This window comes from Monopterus albus, unplaced genomic scaffold (genome assembly GCF_001952655.1).
Source record: "Monopterus albus unplaced genomic scaffold, M_albus_1.0 scaffold72.1, whole genome shotgun sequence".
NCBI lineage: Eukaryota > Metazoa > Chordata > Actinopteri > Synbranchiformes > Synbranchidae > Monopterus > Monopterus albus.
In genome coordinates, this window is record NW_018127952.1 from 1981111 (window position 1) to 1989385 (window position 8275).

At 41.0% G+C, this 8275-nt stretch overlaps 1 protein-coding gene across 1 annotated transcript in view; it reads left to right on the plus strand.

The window, feature by feature from the left end:
* The window catches only part of trip4 (thyroid hormone receptor interactor 4), an 83858-nt gene that overhangs the window by 62857 nt on the left and 12726 nt on the right, over nt 1-8275 (plus strand). The window lies entirely within an intron of this gene.

Genomic DNA, 8275 nt, shown 5'->3' on the forward strand with positions numbered 1-8275 from the left:
ATATTACTATCACACCATTTTCAACACTAGATGATGACATTTTATGCAGTATTTACCCTGTTAAAGTAGTAGGAGTGAACAGTCCCTGTGGTGTGGTTTGCAGTGTATGGTGCTACTGTGATCTTAAATGTGATGAGTTTGCTCTTGCCAATGCTAAATAGAGGTACAGTAGCAAGGGTCAGATACTGCCCTTAATTGCACAGGCATGCAATGTAATTGCACCCCTCCACTTTCTGGTCACACTGGGTTTAAACTGCTTTGTCAATCTTCAATGTATTTGGGCTCATTTGTGATTTAAGCTAAATTCAGACTGTGACTGATGACAGGTAACATATTACCATGATGTTGTTAACGCTCTGTCATGCATAAGAATGCTGTGTTAGCATTAACTCATTTAAACTCAGGCTGACAGGAATAGTAGTTTCAGAGACAACATATCACAAATGGACCCGTTGAACGAGTTGAAATTTTTAACATTTTGGTGGCACTAGATGAAGCCAGAGGATCCACCAGAGGAATTCTGAATTACTCCCTGAGCAGCAGTGTTGGATTACAGCCACACCACAAATGTGGGTAAAATCTTTCCTTGGGCACTCGTCATTGTCTGTTTGTGAAAATCAATTTGTGATTTTCAGTGCAGCTTAGCAGTGATTATTTTACAATGGACATGAGCTTGAATTGTATTTACAAAGGCATTAACATTCTCTGGACAGATAGCATAAAAATGCAGCTGCCTAAATCACAAATGTGATATTTTTATGATTGCAGCTACACTCCTTACCCAAAGACACATTTGTGGCTGTGTTGCACTGCAGTGAGACTACTTTTTTTTTTTTTTAATTGTTCAGGGTTGAATCAAAATGGTGAGTCCAAACAGTTTGTGTTTATTCTCTCATATACAAGAATAATACAGATATAGTGTACTTAATACAAATTGATCATGCCCATAAATGCATTCCACATCAGCAGCAGCTGTTAAATTTTGTTTCCTATTATACTACAAGTGTCAGATTGTATAGTATTATTCCACTGAATAAAAAGATACCAATAGATTTCATAAGATGTGCAATTCACATGGGGCTCCTCTGAATTTGGGCTGGTCTGTTGCATTCCCTTCTTTTATCACAAACTACATCAATATTTACACATTAAATCAAACAGAGACAACAGTGCATCTTATTAGCACTGTGATGTAAATATCAGCGCCCCTGTCAAGCTTAGCTTAGACACAGATAAGACTGGAATATCCAGCACCAATTAGAAACCTGCCTGTATATCCAGCTCCTCACTGCTGATGCTGCCTAAAAACCTGTCTCGGTGCCTCTTCTCTTCTGAAGGTTACACTGTGTCTAACATAGCTACATAATCCATCAAAATGAAGGTACCATTAACACAGCTCCCTGTAAAAGCATGGAGTCATTCTGAAGATTTCCATCATTATCTGTACCTCCTCTGTGCGTCCCAGCCCTCAGTCTTCAAAAAAAAAAAATCAATAGCATCTGCTGCTGTACAGCTCAGCCTGCTTCATTGCTGAAGAAGACAATCAGTGGTCGAGCTAAATTGATCAAGTATCAAACTTGTTTAAGCTGCTTATTTTTAAGCTTGCCCACATTGATGAAACCTTAAAAAAGGAAATGGGGCTTTGAAGGCATCCACAGTGTTCTGATGTTTTCAAGAAAGAAATTCTATCATCTGCTTTAACTGTATGATAAAATAAACATGTAGCCCATGCCTGCCACGGCTTTTGAAATAATAATGAAAGGGCTTCAGCATATCTGTCCAGCAAGTATTTCTCTCATGACTACAGTGGTTGTGGATAATTAGCACAAGACGCAGAGTGCTGCTAAGCTAACAAATGATGCATACAAGAGAGCTAATTGCATGTTGTGGCATATTTGCCATAATGTTCAATCCCACCCACCTCCACAGCCACCCATGCTCTATTGAAATGTTAGCCTCTTTAAGTATCATCATAATACATGTGACAGCAAACTGTTAATCAGGAAAGGGCTTTACTTCCTTCACCCTGTGTCCCCTTCCCCCAGCTGCCTCTGTTTATTTGCTCTGCATCTGTTTGAAGTGTTTATTTGTCTGAATAACAGAAGAACACACTGGTGGAGGAAATGTTTGTTTATGTACATTTATGTTCAAATAACACAATGGGTTTCCCCGCATTGTTTGGAGTTGCAGCCATAATATTAATGAATCCCATATGCACACGCACATATGCACATGCTTCTTTGTCGAGCCACACACCTTATTTGTGCACACCCGTGTGAAAGTACATTTATTTTTGTTTGAATTTATCAGTGTGCTGCGAGTCTGAGCATAACATGGCTCAATTTCCATTTTTATGAACAATCCAGTTTCCTCTGTCAGGGGAGACTGATGGAGAGAGGTCTGCTGGATCAATGTCATGGTCCCTCTGGCATTCCCAGGAGCTTGTCCCCTGTGTTCCTCCCTTCCTTTGCCTCTACTCACCCCCTCCCCAACACACTCACACACACACACATATAGTACATAGTGACAAGCACAAGCAAGTGCACACACCTAGACTTTGCTAGACATAGACTGTTTCTCACCAGTTCACATTCTTGTCTGACTATTTGTCACCAGGCAGTAGAGAGGACACAGTCTGACATTTGACAAGTCATCAGCATTTTCCTCCTCTGCCCTCATACAGCCAGCCTGCAGAGACCCAAACATAACCTTGAGCTAACTTAACCTTGAGCTAAATGAGCTACTTAACCAGACCCAAGGGATTTTCCTGGAATTTGCTGGTCATAATGTTAGCCATGTGTGCTCGGGCCCATTTCCTAAAACCTGAAACTGAGAACAAACGTGGTGCTAAAGTGTTTGTGTAAAAATATGACAAAAAGACTGGGCGCTTTTAAAGCCCCAGCTTTTTTTTAGCATCAGAACTGCTGTTTTGTGAGAACACTGATTGATTGTTGTAATGCATTCCCTAGCCTCTTACCCTAAACCTTACCCTTTACCCTACCCTTAACCTAAACCTGATTCTAACCTGAACCCTAAAGCCACGTCTTAACCCTCAAACAGCCCTTTGAAGTTGTATCAGAAAGTGAGGACCAGATGTCCAAAATGTCCTCACTCATATGGCATAAAATTCAAACTGATCCTCAAAATGTGTAGCCATGCATGTGTACACACACACACACACACACACACACACATTTGTTTTGATTCCTCATGAGGACTTGAAGTTGACTGACATTTATTTCCTGGACTTACATTAACTCTAGTCATCCCCTCCAGAGACATCTTAAGGTGTATAAAAATACTTTCCACCAAAAAAAAGAGTTCACTGTGTCTCTGAAAAGAGGATGAAAACATGCCTGGTCTTTGTCCTTCACTATAAATTCCATGATTCATGAATATTCAAATATATGCAAATGAGCTCGGCGTCGCACACCGCCCATCATCACTGCTTTCCCAAGTTAGACCCGAGAAATCACTGTATACCAGGATATAATGGCAGGAGGAAACGTTGGAGAGATTCAGTTGTATGTTTGTACAAAATGCTTCAACAGTGTGTGTCTCATATAAATTAACTAAGCTCCAGGTTCTGGTTTAGACCCAGAAACTGAATTCTGGCATATTTGCTGCCAAAAGATAAAACCTTTGCTTTCATTCCTGGTCACTGAAAAGTTAGTTCTGGTTGCTCTGAGACCAGAGCTTTCAGGTATCGCTCTTCACTTCTGAAATCTATTGCATGATGTACCATGAGTGAGTTTCACATTTGTGGTGTCATAAATTCTGTTTGCCTGTCCATGTCTGAAACTCAGATTTCAGAGGAGCAAAGAGAGACCCACCCCCTCCAGTAAAGGAATGTGAAAACACCCTGTCAGCGATGAATCTGCACATAGACCAGTCAGTATACTAGAGGATGGATATTTATGGGGTATAGAAATAAGAAAAAAAAAACCACATTTGTGGAGGGGTCTTTAACCATAACCCCTACTTGGCTTACCCTAACCTTTACCCTAAACTTAAATGATGTTGTCACTCTAAAATTCAATGATTTACATGTCCCCACAAGGGAGGCTGAGTCCCCACAATGTGTGTGTAAACAGGTTTAGGTCCCCACAGTGAGAGTAATTCCAAGCATGCACACACATCCCCACACACCATTTGGCTTTGGCTTTTATCCAAAGTAGTAAGAATTATGTGCAGTGGAAGTGGAAGCACTTACCCTGGCAGTGTTTCTACTCTTCTCCCCCTATTGAGCAGTACTGCGCCACATGGAGCAAGCAGATACTGTAGATAAATCCTTGAGCAGCGTAAGATTAATCAGAAACGATGGTGGCTATTAGACAATGTCAGCCAAAGAAAATGTGTTTCCCCGGTTGTTGTTGATGGCAGTGCAAAAACACAACTTGCCAAATTACATCCCCCTCAGGGCTTTTATGATAAACAGCATGACGATAGGCTGGCAAAGTGTAACATCTTTGGATTTGACTGTCAAAAAGAAGAATTCATCCCCATCACATCTCTTGTCTAAGACAGGTTTTGTTCAGCTCACCCACTGAGGATCTTAAATATTCAAAAAATGGAAATCACCCTGCAAAGAACATCATGCTAGCTTTGTGTAGATGTCAAAGAATCCTGTAAAAGGATTGTGCAGAAAGAAACAATCATAATCAAAGACCCCAAGATGTTAGTTAAAATCTCATCAAACGCACATGCCCACGTGCTGACGCCTGTGCATATTCCAAAAAACTCTTTCAGTCAGATAAATCGCAATCAGTTAATAAAGAAAATAAATGAAGCCATACATTGATGAATTCACAATGGTACACCATAATTGCATACTGAATTCCTAGTTGCCACGGGTGACTTAATTATAGCATGTTATTTCAACAGAATTCGGCATTTTTAAACATATTTGTACATTTTGGGAAATGTGCTGATTCACTTTTTTGCAGATAATTAGATAAGTGGTCATGAAAATCACAAAATAGTGCATAACGTCCTATAAAACCGTTCTGTACGTTTTCCATAGAGACCAAGTATATATACACACACAAATATACATATATATACACACACACACACACACCTACAGTATATACATACTGTACATGTATAAGTAGTTATTGTATTAGTGGTTTCCACTATGGGAACTTGGGAGCTGTAATCTGGATCTTCCTATACCTGTAGTCTGGCGAAACTTGAAGGACTGACATGGTCCATTCCACTTTGCTTATTCACTGCATTTTTCCGTGTGTTGGTCACTGTTTACACAAGAGCACACACACACACACACACACACACAGCTGAGTAGAGAGCGCTGAGTCAAGCACCGCAACAGACCTTTTTCACAGCAGACATTTTGACATCATGGAAAGAAAGCTGCATTCCATGTATGTGAGCCATTTCCAGGATCATGGTATTGTGCGTGCTTGCTGAGTGGCATTGTGTAGTGGGACAGTTAATAGAACTCAGCCATCGTTAATGTTGTTAGCCGACACCTGTGCTTTTTCTACTGTGACACCGTGAACTGTCTGCTGTGAAAAAGGTTTGTACTCGTTAATCACACCTGCAACTGGCAAAAACAGTCACTGAGGTTGTAGGAGCAGCTTATCAATCAGCTGCTGAACAAGCAGAACACAAACCTGCAGGAATGTGATGTCTTCGCCTGTGGCCATCTTACTGAAGTTTACTTCTAAACTACTGAGTGAAATTCCTGTTTCAATTCTAAACCAGTATGAGTCTCTGTTCAAACACTGTGCTTATAATGTTAATACCTGAGATATGGTGATGCTGACATTCAACCTGCTGACAGTCCTGCAAGCACCCACCTTCTCCACCCTCATGTTCCTGGAACTTGGTTTCATACTACCTCCTGAGGGGTGCCAAATTGTAGCTCTGGGAACCTGTCTTTAAAGTGGGCTGAGGACAGTGGAAACAAAAACACAAGCTGGGACGAGGGGTACAAGTTCTGTTACGGGCCGGTGGGTTCCTACAATGGAAAAGGCCTATATGTCTGTGAGTGACAGCAAAGAATACCCTGCTTCACTGTGTCCTTTCCCCAGAGGTGAGTCTATACTTGAGATGACTGTTAAACAAGAAGTGCTACTGTACATCACTGTGCAGGAATAAAGCAGTGCACAAAGCCTCCCATCTCCTGACCTTAAGTCTAGTGTGTATATACATGTGTATGTGCGCATACACCCATGCACCCCTGTGAGTGTGTGCGTGTGGATTTGTGAGCATTCCTTCCACCGTGCATCAGTGTATGTGAGGAGAAAGTGCCTGCAGGGGTGTCAGCGGAGGTTTAAGATATTCAGCTTGCTGTCAGCACCGACACATTTCTCCCTCTGCACCGCTGCACAGATATGCAAATCCAGCCTCCTCAGAATGCAGAGCACCAGATCAGCTTCAAATTATTCCATTCTGCTCTCTTCTTCTCTGTGTACTCTCCTTCCCCCCTCTCTGTTCTCTGTTTCACCCCCCCTCACCTTCTCTGTCCACTGTCTCCAGTCTGTCTTTGGGTTTCTGTTTGGTCTTAGCTGCTCTGTTCATAGCATATGGAACTGAAGGGAGGATTTTTACCAAGCAGCTTAGAGTCGAGGCTTAGTGCAAAGAAGCACTTCATTCATTGAATCTGATTCAAGGTACAAGCGATGCAAGATTGCCTGAGCATGAGCACATATACTCTTATGGACTGTATGTGTACAGTATGCTTTTGGTCTTGGTGTTGTCAGGGATTGTTTGTATTATGCACACACACCAGTGCACCTGTCCCTTCTCTCTTGTTAATTCCTAGTGATTGAATAACAGCAATCTTACATTGTGAGTGGTGAAACACAATTAGTTAGTTGCCAAGCTGGTGTGAAAAAGGCTATCTCATCAACACACGGTGTCATCAGTAATCTAGTCTCAGCAAAATCTAAATGCCAATGTCTATCGTGTGTGATCCATCCCCAGCCCACACCACATTTACATTCTAATTAGATGTGGCCAAGCTTTATAAGGACCCTTTTTAATATCACGGCTGTATTCACATTTTCAGAGTCCCATTGCGGCTGTAAAAAAACGTGGGCTGCGCTTTATATTTTGCCCCTTTGATATTGTGGCTACTGAGGATCTAAATGGCTTTTTAAGGGCCTCGGCACCTTTGTGTGTGTGTGTGTGTGTGTGTGTGTGTAGGCTGAGAAAAGGCTTCCTTGTCCCTAGAGAATAGATTATAAATGGAGTTGTAATACATTGAGATGTGATGTCAAATAAGGAATAAAACTCTAATGCTGTACACATCACACCCAGTTTGGCCATAATTAGGCAATAAAGATGTTTAACTGTAGTCTCTGCTTTTTCCTAGTGTTTTAATAAATTTAGTTCAAAATAATATTACTAATAATATGTTTTAGCTGTTATCAGAGCTTCCACTCCAACTTTTCATTATTAAAGCCAGTAAATACTCTTAATTTAGAATATTGGATTCAGTGCATTTGGGGCATCTCTGCTTTAAAAACTAGCTTCAGTGTATAATCAGTGATCAAAGTATATTAATTTTCTGCTGACCAGCACCTAACCAAATCATTTTATTCAACTGTTTCAGCTCCACTTCATTTTGTATATGAAAAGAAACGTTACATTTCAGAAACATCTTCAGGTCCTCAACAGTGTTTCTACACAGTCAGTCCTGGTTTCACTCTGTTGGTTTAACACTGTTATCCAGGTGTAATCAGCAGATCTTTATATAATTCTGTTAAGGAACACTCTCCTTTTTTAATTTGAAAAGATCTGACAGCTCTTTAAACAGCATGCAGTTACAGGGCTTTTAGAGCGTATTGGGGTTTTGGTGACAACACATTTTTGTAACAAGGGCATGTGATAGAAAATGTACAGTATGACTGCCCTCATTTTCAGTCCTGTGAATGCTCCCTCAAGGGTGCAGAGAAGTCTGAGTGGGAGACCAGATTTTCATTTGAAGCTGACAATAGGTTGATTTTACCAGCTGAGAAGATTGGCAGCTTTTCATAAATGTGTAGCTATCAACAACATCATAATTGAATATTTAATTTGTGTGTAATTCTGTACTTAGATCTGAAAATTCTTTGTCCATAGAGCACATTTTGTTTCCTCCAAATTAAATGACGAAATAGATTGTGTGTGACTGCCCTCCATTACCAGGATGGTCCATCCATCCATCCATTTTCCTCCGCTTATTCGGAACCGGGTCGCGGGGGCAGCAGTCTAAGCAAAGATGCCCAGACTTCCCTCTCTCCAGACACTTCCTCCAGCTCCTCTG